The sequence below is a fragment of the Solanum stenotomum genome, chromosome 1 (genome assembly GCF_019186545.1).
Source record: "Solanum stenotomum isolate F172 chromosome 1, ASM1918654v1, whole genome shotgun sequence".
NCBI classification, from domain to species: Eukaryota; Viridiplantae; Streptophyta; class Magnoliopsida; order Solanales; family Solanaceae; genus Solanum; species Solanum stenotomum.
Genome location: NC_064282.1, coordinates 6299978 through 6317408, shown reverse-complemented (window position 1 = coordinate 6317408; position 17431 = coordinate 6299978). Strand labels below are relative to the sequence as shown.

Sequence of the window (17431 nt, the reverse complement as noted above, 5' to 3'; positions counted from 1 at the left end):
AACTGTTTGCTTTGATTTCTCTTCAAAAGAATTCTTTCAAGGTGAAATTAAACCACCATTCAAATGTAAAAAAATAAAAGAATTCATATAGTAATCAGTATCTCCAAGGAATATATAAGTATCAGTTCTCTAAAGGAATATTCAAATTAGTGTTGGACAAAATGTTGGGGTGGGTCTCTCTCGAATTCAATCATGTCATTCTCCTTCAAAGCAACCCATGCTTCTATTCCATCACCATCTTTTGTGTCCATCAGACTAATTCCTTCATAGTTTTTGCTAACACTGCGTGCTCACCCACCATGGCTTTTCCCAACCAAAGTCGGCTTCATACCAAGGAAATCTCGTGCTGGGATAATTGTCTACATCTTTCTGGCCAAATTTGCTTATAACTTTTGTGCCATATATAGGTAGCGGACAGAGATCGAGGTTATATCATTGATGCTTGCCTTACCAATGCCTGCAGCTATGTCCCTTGTTGTACTTCCTACCACGTTACTTAACTCCTTCCTTGACTGGTTTGCCTCTACTGTAGCAACTACAATCGCATGCTCTAAAGATGGTAAATTTGATTTCCCCCGGGAAATAATAAATGAGAGTCCCTTGAATGCACATGTTTTGGCTGTAGAAATTCTCGTAAGAACCTTCCATATTAACGATAGGATGACCACCACTCGAGTAGGTCTGGTAAATGTGGCACTCGAACTGATTCTGTTCTTGAGTTGTGCTATGTCAAAGCATCAAACACAAACCTCTTCGTCACAATGTTGGGGTCTCGACCAGAAGGTGCTGAAAATTGAGGTCCTGATAGCACTTCAATTGAGGTCCTGATAGCACTTCAAAGAGTGACGACAAATCACCAAAACTTGGAAGACAATCTTTTATGGTCCCTGTTTGGGTAGTGTGTGCCCATTCCTTGATAAATGTTCCTAAAGTGAAACCATCTGCTAGAATGTGTGAAATTTGTATATATTGCTATGACTAGTCCTCCACAATTGAATAGGTTCACTTGCACACCAAGTAATGAACTTGATGACTGATCCATTTCAGGAAGAAGATCATCCAAAAGCTCAATATTCTTGGTTCCTTGATGGAGAAATTCAGCAACATCCGCGTTGACTTTGGTTTGGACATACTCAACACCTTCATCATTGTAGTGAATTGAGAATTCATCTTCATTAAATCTCCCTGCTAGAGGGTAAAACTTGGTTAACGTCTCCGCCAATGTTTTTTGCAACTTATCACATTTTTCAGTAATTTCTTCACAAGTTGGCAAGTAATGGAACAATATTGGTACATACATACGAGGAGCCCCTGATCGAAAAATGAAAGTTTGAGGGTCTGAAGATGATTCGGGGTAGGGGTTGAGGGTTTTATCATTTTCCTTGTCTGCATTTGAATATCTAACTTGGCCATTTAGATTTTTAAAAATTCAACAATAAAAGAGAAACTAGAAATATTTGCAAGTGAAAAATAGACACAAAGGTTCCTTTTCTCTTTTTGTTTATTTGAAATTGTTTGTTAAGGGGAGTTAGTTGGCTCGAGTTTATAGGCTAGGGGCCTCAGTCCACATTTTAATTTAAGCACGTGCTGTAATTGGGTCATATACAGGCATGAATAACTAATTTGTTTATTTGAAACCATGCATGACTTTTCAACGGTCAGTCACGCGTAACAGAATATGGTCTTTTCTGGGGTGTGTTTTCTTACAAAAAAAAAATGGATTTATTACTACTTAATTTCTAATATTTGAATAGTAACCATAAAAGTATTACCCAAGAGTATTTATATATCATATAAATAAACAACCAAAACAGCATGAAGGTAGAATGAGGTAATGGAGAGTGAGGGGTCGGGGTGTGATGGTCAAGGAGTTGGGGTTAAGGGTGTTGGGTGAGTGGAAAGGAAATAATGAACAATTGTCAGTTATGAACTTATTCTTCCTACTCCAATTAGAAAAGTCTAGTACCCTACATGAAGCTCTATTTATTATTTTATTTTCACAACCCAAGCTTCTTCCTCTTCCATATTCTTCACACCATTGGTCAAGTTTTAATATTGCACTTCAAAATATCCACTTATAAGGTGTAACATCCCATATCCTAGATAGACCAAAATGTAGATTTTGAGAAATTGCAGGTGTAACCCACGGTTCACATCCACGGACCGTAGGTCAGACCACGACCCGTGCTGGTGGTCCGTGGTTCACAACTGCAACCCCTTCCAAAACCCAACTCAGAAAATCGGCAAAGTCTCGACCCACGGTCCGTAGGTCAGACCACGGTCCGTGGATCAAGACTCCTTTACCTAGCCTCTGACACGAACTATGGTCGACTAGCACGGACCGTCGTTCAATGCACGATCCGTAGGTCTGACTGCAAATGAGGGTCAACAGCTAGTCAGGGGAAATTGTTGATTGGGTCAACTTCAAATAGTCATAACTCTTTGCACAAAATTAATTAGGTGTCCCATGACCTATGATATGATAGATAATTGAATCATTTTTCCAACACCACCGAGTTTGCTAAAATCCGACCTTCGAGTAAAAAGTTATGCTTGTTTTAGTGAATCCCTGTCAAGCAGAGTTGATCGACGACCCCAATCTACGGACCGTAGATTGAACTACGGCCCGTAGGTCCAATCCGTCGGTCACTCCGACAGCAGTTAAGTCAGGGGTCTTTTGGTCTTTTCCTATTTCGTTGGACCCCTAAGATACGTCGTTTAGACCCTAAATCATGAGGTTTTAGTCAGTTTAAGCCTAGAAACATAACTACAACTTACCTAAGTCAAATCATTCTTCATAACTTAGAAAATTAGAAGCGTAAGAAGAGAAAAAGGCGACCAACCCTAACTTCAAGAACGCAACAAGTTTTCTTCAGTTCTAGCCTAGAAATCAAAGGATTTCTCTGTGAAATTTGTCACCAGGTATGTGGGATTTCACTAGTGGGTTCCTTTCTCCCATTAGGTCCCTATAATTCAGTCAGATTCTTGATTCCATGATTATGAACAGACCTAGGGTTTCTAGAATTTCAATAGATCATCATGAATTAGTTATTTAAATGTTCCAAATTAGATTATCATGTTATTTCTCAGTTTATTGCATGAATTTTAGAACCCTAGTTATGTATTTCTTTAGTTCTTGAATTACACATGTTATGTCAGATATTTCAGTATTCACTGATACATGCCTCAGTTTATGAATGCATCATTATCAGATTAATTGTTGCATTCTCAGTTTTACATGTTCAGTTTTGAGCTATCCAGTATTACAGAAATTCAGTCATAATGTGTTAATCACTTAATCTATTGGGAGTAGCATAATACCGAGCTGGACTAGGGTTCAACGTACCCATATAGTCCCAGAACTACGAGCCACGTAGGTGTAAGTCCCCTCTGTGGGCAATATCAGTTAGTGATCACGCCAACATGCCTTTACACCTTTGGCCGGGTATATTGGGTCCTCTCGATGGGGTGTATACATCGAACTCCACATTTAGCTCATATGGTTTTATGTCGGTTATTAGTAGCTCCCACAGTTCAGTCAGATTTTATTGCATTGACCATGTATTAGTATAATCAGTATTTAGTCTCAGCATGTTATAATTGGTCAATGCATTTAGTTAACTCAGTATTCAGTATCTATATCATGTTCAGATTATTTCATTGCTTTATTGCTTTGTTCAGTTATATGTTATTTCAGCTTTACTCTATCCTGCATGCTCGGTACCTCTCAAGTACTGACGCATACGTGCGCTACATCTTCTCGTGATGTAGGTTCAGGTTCTCAGCATCCAGATCACGGTTAGATCGGTTCCCGATCTCCAGTTCAGCAGAATCAGTGGTGAGTCCTTATTTTCCTAGGACAATAGTCATGAGTTTCTTTTCATTATTTTTAGTCCTTTAGTTTCAGTTTTGCTAGATCTAGTTGGGGCATGTCCCAACATTTCTAGTTAGTTTAGATGCTTATTTCAGACATAGTTAGATTCAGCTTAGTATTGAGTTAATATCTTTTTTTGTATTAAACTCATCAGTTTTCATTCATCTCAGTTATAGTATATGGGTATTCCCCATCATTTCAGACTTACTTTATGATTTAGCTTTTGCATCAGTTTATTATCTTTAGTATGTTCATGATCATGCCAACAGGGTTAGCTTGGGATCACTTGTGGTCCTAGGTCCCGTGTCCGCGTCTCGGGGTAGCTCGGGGCGTGACATAAGTAATAAATAATAGGTTCAATTTTCAAATATGTCTTATGTATGATATAAATTGACCTGACAGAAAATCAAACGTGCGTGGAATGTCATTGGATGTTACGTGGAAATTAACAATAATTAAGCAATAGCTACTTGCAAGATGTAGGGTGCGTTAGGTAAGGAGGATATTAATTCCACAAAAATGTCTTTCAATTTTTCCGTGTTTAATAATTTCTTTAAAAATGTGGAAAATAATTTTTTTCTAATGAGAGTAGAAAAAACAAGTTTAAAATGAGTAAAATCTCACTGCTAGTGGGTTAAACTTGGTTAAGTTAAGGTCTCCGCCAAAGATATCTTTGAGTAATTCCTTCGAATTCGTTGCTTGGCAAGTAATGGAACAATATTGGTACATATATACATAGGAGGAGCATTCTGATCAAACAATGAAAGTTTGAGGCTCCGAAGATGATATGGGTATGTGGACTGGCTTAAATAATCTAATAGCTAAAGATTGGTTTAAGATGAATGAAGAAAAGAAGAAGCAGCAAGCAAAGCAAAACAAGAAATATAACATAATGTAGTTTCATTTTATCCAAAGGAATGGAATGCTAGTTTGGAAGTGGAGGACATAATGTAAGGGTCTCTCTCGAATTCAGTCATGTCATTCTCCTTCAAACTAACTATTATTTGTATTCCATCACCATCTTTTGTGTCCATCAGAATAGTTACTTCAAAAGCACCAATTAAGCTAACAGGGCTCACCCAGAATGGTTTTCCCCAACCAAAGTCAGCTTCATACCAAGGAAATTTGCACCAACTAGTGCTGCCATAAAAGTCCATCTTGTCTCCTTGGAGAAGTTTTTCTGGACCTTTTGTCAGATTGTTAACAGCTAAAGAGGAAATGTCATCAACGCTTGACGCCTTACCAATGGCTACACATGTGTCCCGTATTGTATTTCCTACAGACTTTACAAAACCATTCAACTCATCCTTTCTTGCCTCCGTATTAGCAATTCCATACATTACATAATTCCCTAAAGCATGTTCTGACAGTTTTCCCCTCAAATTAATAGCAAATGTTAAAGACGAGTCCCTTGAATTTCCATTTTTGGCGGAAGAAATGCGTGCATAATAGGGACATAACGACCACCACTCTAGAAGGCTGCTTGATCATGTCGTCATGATCAGTAGTTGAATCATCTTTGATTGTTTTTCTGAGGTTTTCTATTGCCAAAACATCAAAGACAAACCTCCTTGTGACAATCGTCTTATATATAATAATTAGGGCCAATATTGGGAGGTGATGGCAATTGTAGCACTGTTGCTGGAAAGAGCGATGACAAAAACTGGGGAGATAATTATTATTATTAGTATCTTGTGTACTGATGGTCCCTGTTATAAGGCCCATTCATTTACAAATGTTGCTATGATGTGCGAAACTTTTCTCCCTATAGTTATTCCTCCATTATTAAATACATGATCACTTGGACACCAAGTAATGGACTTGATGGCATATGAATCATTACAGGAAGAATAAGATCAAGCAAAGACGACTCAATATTCAGGAAGATCATCTGCGTTGACTTTGGTTTGAACATACTCAACACCTTCATCATTGAAGTCGATTGAGATTAATGGATCATCATTTCCAAATCTTCCAGCAAACTTGGTAAGTGTCTCCGCCAATGATTTTTCAAGCATATTCTTTCATGATCACTGCTGCTTAAGCAAGTAGTTGAAGAGGATTGGTACATATGTACGATGAGCCAGCTGATCGAACAAAGAAAGCTTCAGTCTCCGAAGATTATCCGGGGTAGAAGCTGAGGGTTTCGACATTTTCCTGGACTGAATTTCAATATCTAACTTCCCCATATCACAATTCACCTTCCTTTTTTTTCTTGTGATGAATAAAGTTTTTGTATCTGAATAAATCAATATTCATTCTTCTCTCTTATATATATATATATATATTGGCACAGCATCAATCTTACATTACGCAGGCCACTATTCGTAAAGTGCTTTGTTTGGAAAGAACCATAACCTAGCTATGTTTATAGTGTATATATACGGAGTAATAAAGGTATATTTGGCGGCTAATTACATCTTTTTCCAAAAGTTTTTCTAATTATAAAAAAAATGGATTTTTCATTGTTCTCGTATACATTTCTTGATTGTCTGATACATTATTTAATGAGAGAAATGTATCCGAAAGGGAATAGAGATGTATCCCATAGGGGATAGCGATGTATGCATAGGAAATTATTTTTGTAATTTTTTTAAATGATAGAGTTTTTAGACATTATCATGATATCTTAAGTTTTGTAGTTATGTAATTTTTCCTTATATATATTTTTCATCATCATATTTTTGAACTTTAAGCTAATTAATTAAATACATATCATATCATATTTATACTTATACTATTCTAACATCTACTTATACTTATATTTAAAATAAATTGTTTTCTTATCTAGTTCTACTATTTATGCAGAAATCCTAATATTTGAAGATTTTGAGATTTAGCCAAAACTATGTAAATAACCATATATAATTCCTTTTATATAAATTCTCCGTATATTTCAGATTTTCAAATTAATCACAATTTGTTTCTTAATAATTGATGTTAAATGCTAGAGGTCTCAAAATTTGTTTGAGTTATTCTCAACCCCCTCAATTAAAAAGTGTTCTATCCCTGATTTATTTTAGATGAATAAAATGTTAATTTAGTTTTAAAATATATTTTTAATAAAATAACTTAGAGTTAAATAAATATTTATGATATATTTTAAATCATATCAATCAAATGTCGCTATAAAGTTATGGTCATCCTCACTACACATACCTTTTACATTTTCTTGGCAAAGGGTGGTTGTCAATTTTGGCACCAAACATCGGGAAATACTTTATAAACTAGAAATCTAAAATTAAAAACAATATTTTCAAGAGTTTATAAATTTATTTCTCCTTAGGGGTGTTCGTGGTTCGATTTGGATCGGTTATTGGTTAAAACCAAAATCAAACCAATCTAGTCGGTGTTTTAAATTTCTAAAACCAACTCAAATCAAACGAAAAAAATAACCATCGGTTTAGTTCAGTTTTTCTGGTTTTTTCAGTTTGAAAGTAATAATTTTTTGAGGACATACGCATCTTGATAGACACAAACACCTAGTACATGAACAATCCATTGAAAAGATATAGCTGGTTCAATTAAGCAATTAAACAGTATTAAAGTTATCATTACACTAACAAAGTGATTCAATTAAGAGATGGTGTAACTATTTTATGAAAGGTATGGTAGGTAAATACTAAAGTAATGAATTTTGATGGAGTTGGACTTATGATTGTTATAGATGGGCAAAAATTTACGTGTTGGGCTTGAGATGATGGTAAAGTTAAAGACTTAAGTTACTTAAAATTTAACAAAATATTTACATTTTATTTATGAATAATATATAAATAATTATAAAATTTATATATCTAATTTATCGGTTCGGTTTGGTTATTTTTGCAGTTATTTTTTAGTAAAACCAAACCAAATAGTATCGGTTTTTCAAAATGTAAAACCAAACCTAACCAAATCAAACCAAATATCGATTTTTTAAATCGGTTTGATTCGAATTGCGATTCGATTTGATTTTTTAACCATAACCATGAACAACCCTACTCCTCGTAACCAAAACTATTCAGAGAGAAAATTCACTCACTAACTAAAAACGGAAAATTAGTCTTTACTCATCTATCAAATATTGAAAAATAAATTGAGGAAGTTATTTATTTCTCATGAAAAACTTTTTCCAAAAACATAACTGCTAGGGATTGGATTAAAATGAGACGAGTTAGTAAATGGATGAGGTTAAAATTGATTAGAACTGGAATGAGCTAAATAATGGATTGGGAAATGATCATGCATGTAGACCCTATTATTTTGAAGAATTTAAATGCTTATTAAAAATAATACCCTAATTAAAAAAAATGTTTATGTTAGATGATAGGTAACATGAATTGATTCATATTTCATTCATTTTTAATCAAATAACCAAATCCATTTTAAAATGGATTAATCAAACTTACAACAATATATAGATTTAGTCTATTTTGCCACCCCTACATGTGACAATTAATTCCAGCGCCTTCATATGCAACATTTTCTTCTACATGAATCGGCTGAAAAGTTGAGAAGGATTTAAATGTCATAACTTAGTAATAATTAAGTTCCAGAGCTATAAAACTTTTTGGAGTAGGATTTGCTGGTTTCTAGAATTTACTTCAAACTATAAATGAATTTTTGAATGGTGGAATTAATTCCTTAAATAGTCATCCAAAATTTAAGAGTTGTCTATAATTTATTTTTATTTTTTAAAAATAATATCACCCAACAAATACGAAAGGTACAATAGGTTAAATATATATATTTTTAAAACAACAGTGAGACTTTAACAATCAAGTTCGAAAAATAATAAAATTCTTGTATAATTTAAGTTGTAATTAATAATTTAACTATAATGCATGGAGATTTTTATGTGTTATCTTTAAATTAAATTAAAAGAATAATGGTGAGATAATGACAATACCTACTTTGTCCCCTCTACTCACTAGGCCACCAAACCCCTAATCAATTAAGTCAAAGTTAGCAAATTCCAACAGGTCCTTCTTACAATAAATATGGAAAATTTCTATCCGTATAAATTTAGAATTTATATATGTTTTTTTATATGATTTGTTGATACATTTAATGTATATAAGTTATAAAAAATTATAGTCATATTTCGTATGAAATTCTTATGAGATGCAATTTTGTAATTATGAGATTATTTTCCTTTTTTCCAACCGAAATTACCACCCATTTTCATTAAAAAAAATTGAGAACAAAACGAATTGTATATGATATTAAATGCAAGCGAAATATACAAATAAAAATATCTATAGTAAATGAAACTATAGCCATAAAGCATAATTATACAAACTATAACTAAGGAAGATTATTAAATTTAATCTCTTTATTATTTATGAAATTTTCACTAATAAATAAGCCAAACTGCTACAAAAATATGTGGTCTACATTAGTTTCTCTTCAATCAAACCCTAATCTTTTTGTTTCATATTTACCCAAACTCATGAGACAAATTATTGATCCGCCTGTTTCATTTTACTTTATTCTATATTAAAAATAATTTTATTTTACTTGTTCATTTTAACAAATAAAGAGAGTTTATTTATTTTTCAGATTACCCTTAGTATTACTTTTTTGAAGGGTCATATTTTTTCATAAAGCTACAACTTTTTTTGAAGGGTCATATTTTTTCATAAAGTGACTTTTTCAAAGGGTTGTAAATATTTTGAAATGTTGAGACTTTTTTTAATAAGATACAATAAATATTTTTTTGTACTAGCCTTTGTTGACAATAAATAGAGGTAGGGATGTTCGTGGTTCGGTTTGGATTGGTTATTGGCTAGAATCAAAATCAAACCAATCTAGTCGGTTTTTAAATTTCTAAAACTAAATCAAACCGAATGAAAAAGATAACCATCGATTTGGTTATTGTCGATTTGGTTCGATTTTCTGATTTTTTCGATTTGAAAGTAATAATTTTTTTGAAGACATACGTATACGTCTCGATAGACGTAGTACATGAACAATTCACAGGAAAGCTATTAGCTACTGTGGGCTCAATTAAGCAATGCTAGTGTTATTATTACATGAACAAAGTGATTCAATTAAGAGAAAGTGAGACTATCTTATGTGGGGTAGAGTAGGTAAATACTAACATAATGGATTTTGATGGACTTGGACTTAGGGTTGTAATAGTTTGTCTAAAATTTAAGTGTTGGGCTTGAGAAAATGGTAAAGCTGAAAGCCTAAGTTGATTAAAATTTAACAAAATATTAATTTATGAATAATATATAAATAATTATAAAATTTATATATCTAATTTCTTGGTTCGGTTTGGTTATTTTTGTGGTTGTTTTTTAGTAAAATCAAAACAAACCAAATAGTATCGGTTTTCAAAATTTAAAACCAAACCAAACCAAATATCAATTTTCGGTTTGGTTCGGATTGCAGTTTGGTTTTTAAACCATAACCATGAACAACCCTAAATAAAGGAGTTTCTTCACATTTTTAAACTATTTTTTTCTAAGTTTCCTATTCTTCTTCTTCTTAAAAATACCCAATTTAGTATATCTTCTATATTTTAAATTTTATATATTTATATTTAAAACATATAATTTAGTATATCTTTTATATTTTACATTTTATTTATTTATATTATATTATATGACATAGAAACATATTTTCACATACCTTTTCATACTAGCTACTCGTTGTAGACTAGAAAAAGATTGAGACTTTTCCAAAGAGTTGCGATTTTTCTTAAGGATCGTTCTTATTCTTCTTAAAACACTCAATTTAGTAAATCTTCTATACTAGTCAAATTGACCGCGCTTCGCGCGGCTATAAGAAATATCTATATTCAGATTAGTATTAGATATATAGACAAAAAATAGATATAAAAAGGGCATTTCTTGTGTGCAAACTATTCATATGTATATAGTAGAATAAAACATTTATTGTCGTGAAGTAAATTGAACAAAAGATAATATTTTAAAATAGCAATATATTGTATTGTTTTAAATATTTCTTATGTTTTCGTTACCTCTATCTTTTATAGAAGTATTGATTCTCTAAACAAATTTTGATTTTGTAAATAAAATTGAAGTATTGTGTCTTTATTATTCCATTTGTCTATTATATTTTTTTTTAACATTAATTAAATATTTATAAATATTATGAAAATGAAACATACAAAAGTGATAAATAATATTTTAGAGTAGAAATTGCAAGTAAGATGAAAAGACACTAGTTTTGAATTGTGTTAGACACTAAATGCATTAATAATGATGCATTGATTTTATTTCTAAAAATAAATAAATGAATGTGAAAATCAAGAGTGAAAAAATGCAAAAATGAACTAAAAAATAAAATAACTAGTGACTATAAAAAAATTATAAATACATTTCAAATAAAAAGAATAGTGACAAAAATTGATTGTTACATATCAGAGAAAATGACATTATAGAATTAATATTTTTAAGTTTTAAATTTTTTTACAAGCATAATAAAAATGAAGCCTCTAATCATCATAATTTCTTTATATTGAAATGAGATAAATATATTAACTATGCTTCATAACCAAAAAATAATAATAGAATAGTAAAGAACTAAATGAATAGCATTGTCAATACATGTAGCTAAGTTATTTATACAAATAAATAATTTAGAAAAAATTTCTACCCGTATAAATCTTGAATTTTTATATGCTTATCCTGTCTGTATACGATTTCATGATACATTTGATTTGTATAAGTTATGAAAAATTAAGTCATATTTGATATGAAACTCTAATGAGATACAATCCCTTGATTCAAGAAGTCTTTTAGAATTTCGTAATAAATGTATCTAGTAAATTGTGATACATGTATCTAGTTATTATTTGTGCAAGATCTTTGATTTACATTATTAGTAGTATAAATAGAGATGTAGTTGATGATTGTAATCATCTCAAGTAGACTTAATTAGCCTATATAAAACTCGAGCATTTTCTAAAGAAAGTATTCTCCTTCTATATTCCCTATAAATTGGTATCAAGAGCAGGTTGTCGTTCTTAATCTGGGGTAATTAGGTGGAGAAAAAAATATGGCATTCAAAACAAATGAATGTGCTGATTCTTCAGTTGTTCTTACTCCATTTTTTGATGAAACTGATTTTGAATATTGAAAGATAAGAATGAGAACACATTTGAAAGCTGAAGGTTTTTGGACTATGACTAGTCCTCCACAATTGGATAAGTTCACTTGGACACCAAGTAATGGACTTGATGGCCGATGTTTCATTTTAGGAAGAAGATCATCCAAAAACTCAATATTAATCTTGTTGGGTCCTCATAATTCAGCAAGATCCGCATTGACTTTGGTTTCAATATACTCAACACTTTCATCATTTCAGTGGAATGAGAGTTCATCTTCTCTAAATCTTCCAGCTAAAGGGTAAAACTTGTTTAGTGTCTCCACCAAAGATTTTTCAAGCTTATCACATGATGTTTCGCTACTAATGATTGGCAACTAGTGGAGGAGTATTGGTACGTACAAACGATTGGCCACCTGATCGAACCATGAAAGTTTGAGGCTCCGAAGAAACAATAATAGCTACTACAAGTTTGATCGAAATTATCTGTTGTTAACTGCTGGGGTCTGCCTTATTTCTTTTCCATGAGCTAAGTACTGTTTTATTTTATAATGGATAGATATGAGATTCAAACTCAGGATCTTTGCCGCTTTATAACATACTAATGAAATGTGTGACTATCTTATAAAGTACTCTTTATTTTCTTAGTCATCTCTATATTGCAGAATTTAGTGCTGAGACTTGACGAGGAAATTCGTGCAGAAAATCTCAATGCCACGTGTCAAGTAATGTAAAATCAAGAAAATAAATACTACTCTAATTACCTATTCAATTTTTATACTCTTAATATTCATAACTCTCATTTTTTCATATTTATAACCTCTAAATATTTAATCTAAACCTTTAACATTTCTTTTGGTATTCCTTCATTTCTATCTATGTATATAAATTCAACTTTTTATTTCATGAAAGCCCTATCAAAGCTATCATTTTTATTTATAGCTAAAGTAGATGAAGAAGACTCTTGAATTTTGATAGGATATGGGAGAAGGAGTCGATAAGAACTCAGAAAATTATGTACTTTACTTTTTATTTATTTTTTCGCCTATATTATTATTGAATACACCCTTCATTTTGTGTTGTTTGGTCATATTATTGAAGAATTCTTTGTAATTGTTGCATTTTGTTACTCATTACATACAAATTCCCATAGAATTTTAGTCATTCTAATAGCATATCTATAAAAATTCCGCACGTGTTCAGAAACTAGTCTTGTCAAATGAGCAAATCATAGTTGATAAATCAGTTATCAAAATATTTTAAATCACAACATTGATAAAAACGAATATCTTTATTTTATTTTATAAGTAAATATTTGCGATTATAAATTATTAAATACACATAATTTTATAAAAATCTACTAGTCAATAATAATAGTAACTAACTAATGTCAAGTATGAGTCCTTTTTTATGTTGAACAATCCTTGTATTGAAATAATCTGTTTCTTATTTCTGGTATTTTGTTGCAAGTGTCATTGTGATGTGGTTAACAGAATTAGTTACAATTAGTTATGAAATTAGAATCTTCTAGAAGAAGATTAGCTGGACCTATAAGTACTAAGCATCAATTGTAATCGATACAATTTTTCAGATTCAATAAAACAGTTCTCATCTATCTTCTCTTTCTAAACCTCTCTCTAATAGCTTAAAAGGAATTCATCAATGGTGGATATATCCGCCATAAATTCTGCATACAGAACTCAAAATTAACATGGTATCAGAAGTAGCAGAGGTGGAGTTAATGACAATAGCATCCGGCACTTCTGTATCAACTAGAGGAGGACCATGCAGGGCAACCAGGCCTCCAATATGGCTTCGTGATTATGTTTCTGCTATTCAGCCTAAAGGGAGCTGTTCCTACCCTATCTCTCAATATGTTTCTTATGATCATTTGTCCCCAGCTTATCAGATGTATTTGGCAAATGTGTCCATTCTTACTGAACCAACCTCCTTCAAAATGGCTTCTCAAGATCCTAGATGGATTCATGCAATGCAACAGGAGATAGATGCTCTAGAAGCTAATCATACTTGGGAGTTGACTGCTTTACCTCCTGGTCAGAAGACTATAGGTGCTAAGTGGGTATATAAGATCAAATACAAAGCTAATGGTGAAGTTGACAAGTTTAAAGCACGACTTGTAGCTAAAGGATATACTCAAAGAGAAGGATTAGACTATCATGAGACTTTTTCTCCAGTGGCTAAAATGGTTTCAGTTAGGTCTGTTATCAGTGTTGCTGCATCTAAGGAATGGGATATGTTTCACATGGATGTTAGTAATGCTTTCCTTCAAGGAGACTTGGATGAAGTTGTCTATATGGATCTGCCTCAGGGTTTCCATAGACAGGGGGATACCAAAGTGTGCAAGCTCTTGAAGTCTTTGTATGGCCTTAAACAGGCTTCACGTCAATGGAATATTAAGCTCACATCAGCCCTCCTGGCTGACAATTACAAACAAAGCTCCCATGATCATTCGTTATTTACCAAAACGCAAGGATCAAATATTGTGATTATTCTCATATATGTAGATGACCTTCTTATTACTGGAAGCAACCAAGATCTCATTTATGCAGCCAAACAGTATCTTCATAGCAAGTTCAAAGTCAAGGACCTAGGACCTCTCACATATTTTCTAGGAATAGAAGTCATGAGATCCAAGCATGGAGCCTTACTCAATCAAAGGAAGTATACATTAGAAGTCATTTCTGATGTTGGTCTGAGTGGAGCCAAACCAGCTTCCACACCATTGGAAACCAATATCAAGCTCACAAGTGTAGCCTATGATGATCATCTAGGCAATGTGACTAATGACCCTTTATTGGAAGATATTTCTGCCTATCAAAGACTAGTTGGGAAGCTAATCTACCTGACTATAACCAGACCTGATATTTGTTTTGCTGTGCAACTGCTAAGTCAATTCATGCAACAACCAAAAAGGTCTCATTGGGATGCAGCACTCAGGGTAGTTAGGTATCTCAAACACTCTCCTGGATTGGGTGTTTTCATGAAGAAAGGTTCTGAACTGAAGTTGAGAGCCTACTGTGATTCGGATTGGGCAGCTTGTCCCAACACTAGGAGATCTGTGACAGGGTATGTTATTCAACTTGGAGGCTCATTGATCTCTTGGAAATCAAAGAAACAACACACGGTTAGTCGCAGCTCAGCAGAGTCTGAATATAGAAGCATGGCTGCAGCTGTGTCTGAAGTCATTTGGTTGATTGGGTTCCTGCAAGATATTGGAATCAAGGTTCCTACCCCTATAGAGTTGTTCTGTGACAACAAAGCCGCAATACAAATAGCTTCAAATCCTATGTTTCATGAACGTACAAAACACATTGAGATTGATTGCCATTTTGTGAGGGAAAGGTTTCAAGCAGGGCTGATTAAACCTGCACATCTGTCAACTACTCTACAATTGGCTGACTTGCTTACCAAAGGTCTTGCTGTAGCACAACATCACTTCCTTCTGTCCAAGCTTGGGGTTCTAGACGTTTTCCACCCTGCAGCTTGAGGGGGTGTATTGAAATAATCTGTTTCTTATTTCTGGTATTTTGTTGCAAGTGTCATTGTGATGTGGTTAACAGAATTAGTTACAGTTAGTTATGAAATTAGAATCTTCTAGAAGAAGATTAGCTGGACCTATAAGTACTAAGCATCAATTGTAATCGATACAATTTTTCAGATTCAATAAAACAGTTCTCATCTATCTTCTCTTTCTAAACCTCTCTCTAATAGCTTAAAAGGAATTCATCAATGGTGGACATATCCGCCATGAATTCTGCATACAGAACTCAAAATTAACACCTTGTTTTCTACTTTAGATTTAGATTGTACTTGGTGTTGGTAGGGGAATCCGAGGACGTTTTATATTATATTCTAAAGATCAGTTTGATTTTATTTCATTCTTTATGATCTTATTTCAAGTAATCTAACATACTGTAGCCCTCAAAATTAAAAAGAACTGACTACGATTGTTAAAATGATGATTTCACAATTATAATCGAGTAATTTTACAAGACCAAGTAGACAAGAAAGATTGAGTTACTATGAATAATTGAATATCGACCAGTTGGCTAATTAATCTCATAGCCAAACATAGGTTTGCGAAGAATGAAGAAAACAAGAAGCAACAAGTAAAGCAAAACAAGAAATATTATAGTTTCATTTTATCCAACTATGGGAGTGGAGGACAAAATGTCAAGATGTTTCTCGAATTCAGTCATGTTTTTCTCCTTCAAACAAACCGTTACTTGTATTCCATTACCATCTTTTGTGTCCATCAGAAAAGCTCCTTCAATAGCATTGAAGCCAACGGGGCTCACCCAAAATGGTTTTCCCCAACCAAAGTCAGCTTCATACCAAGGCAATTTGCACCAACTATTGGTGATATAATTGTCCATCTTGTCTCCTTGGACAAGTTTTTCTACAGCTTTTTTTTGATTGTTAACAGTTAAAGAGGAAATATCATCAACGCTTGACGCCTTACCAATGGCCGCACATGTGTCCCGTATTGTATTTCCTACCAACTTTACAAAATCATTCAACTCCTCATCCTTTCTTGCCTCCATATTAGCAATTCCTATCATTACATAATTCCCTTGAGCATGTTCTAAAGACGGTACACATGACAGTTTTCCCCTCAAATTAATAGTAAATCCTAAAGACGAGTCCCTTGAATTTCCATTTTTGGCGGAAGAAATGTGTGTAAGAACCTTCCATATTAGGGACATCACGACCACCACTCTAGAAGGCTGCTTGATCATGTCGTCATGATCAGTAGTTGAATCGTCTTTGATTGTTTTTCTGAGTTTTTCTATTGTCAAAGCATCAAAGACAAACCTCCTTGTGACAATCTCAGGGTCAGCAGTACTAGTGTTGGGAGGTGATGGCAACTGTAGCACTCTTGCTGGAAAGAGCGATGACAATTGACCAAAACTGGGGAGATAATTATTATTAGTAGTATCTTGTGTACTGATGGTCCCTGTTATAAGGCCCATTCATTTACAAATGTTGCTATAGTGAAAGCATCAGCTATGATGTGCGAAACTTTTATCCCTATAGCTATTCCTCCATTATTAAATACATGATCACTTGGACAGCAAGTAATGGACTTGATGGCATATGAACCATTACAGGAAGAAGATGAAGCAAAGACGACTCAATAATATCATTGGCTTGACGATGGAGAAATTCAGGAAGATCGTCTGCATTGACTTTGGTTTGAACATACTCAACACCTTCATCATTGCAATCGATTGAGAATGGATCATCTTTACCAAATCTTCCAGCAAAAGGGTAAAACTTGGTTAGCGTCTCCGCCAATGATTTTTCAAGCTTATCATATGACGAAGTGCTGCTCGGCAAGTAGTTGAAGAGGATTGGTACATATGAACGAGGAGCCAGCTGATCGAACAAGGAAAGCTTCAATATCCGAAGATTATCCGAGGTAGAAGCTGAGGGTTTCAACATTTTCCTTGACTTAATTTCAATATCGTCTAACAT

At 33.2% G+C, this 17431-nt stretch overlaps 3 pseudogenes; all 3 read right to left on the bottom strand.

The window, feature by feature from the left end:
- Positions 1-146: 146 nt before the first annotated feature.
- Positions 147-1413, bottom strand: LOC125853326 (acetyl-CoA-benzylalcohol acetyltransferase-like; annotated as a pseudogene).
- A 3366-nt stretch (positions 1414-4779) lies between these two features.
- Positions 4780-6063, bottom strand: LOC125849357 (acetyl-CoA-benzylalcohol acetyltransferase-like; annotated as a pseudogene).
- Positions 6064-16035: 9972 nt separating this feature from the next.
- On the bottom strand, positions 16036-17431 carry LOC125846373 (acetyl-CoA-benzylalcohol acetyltransferase-like; annotated as a pseudogene).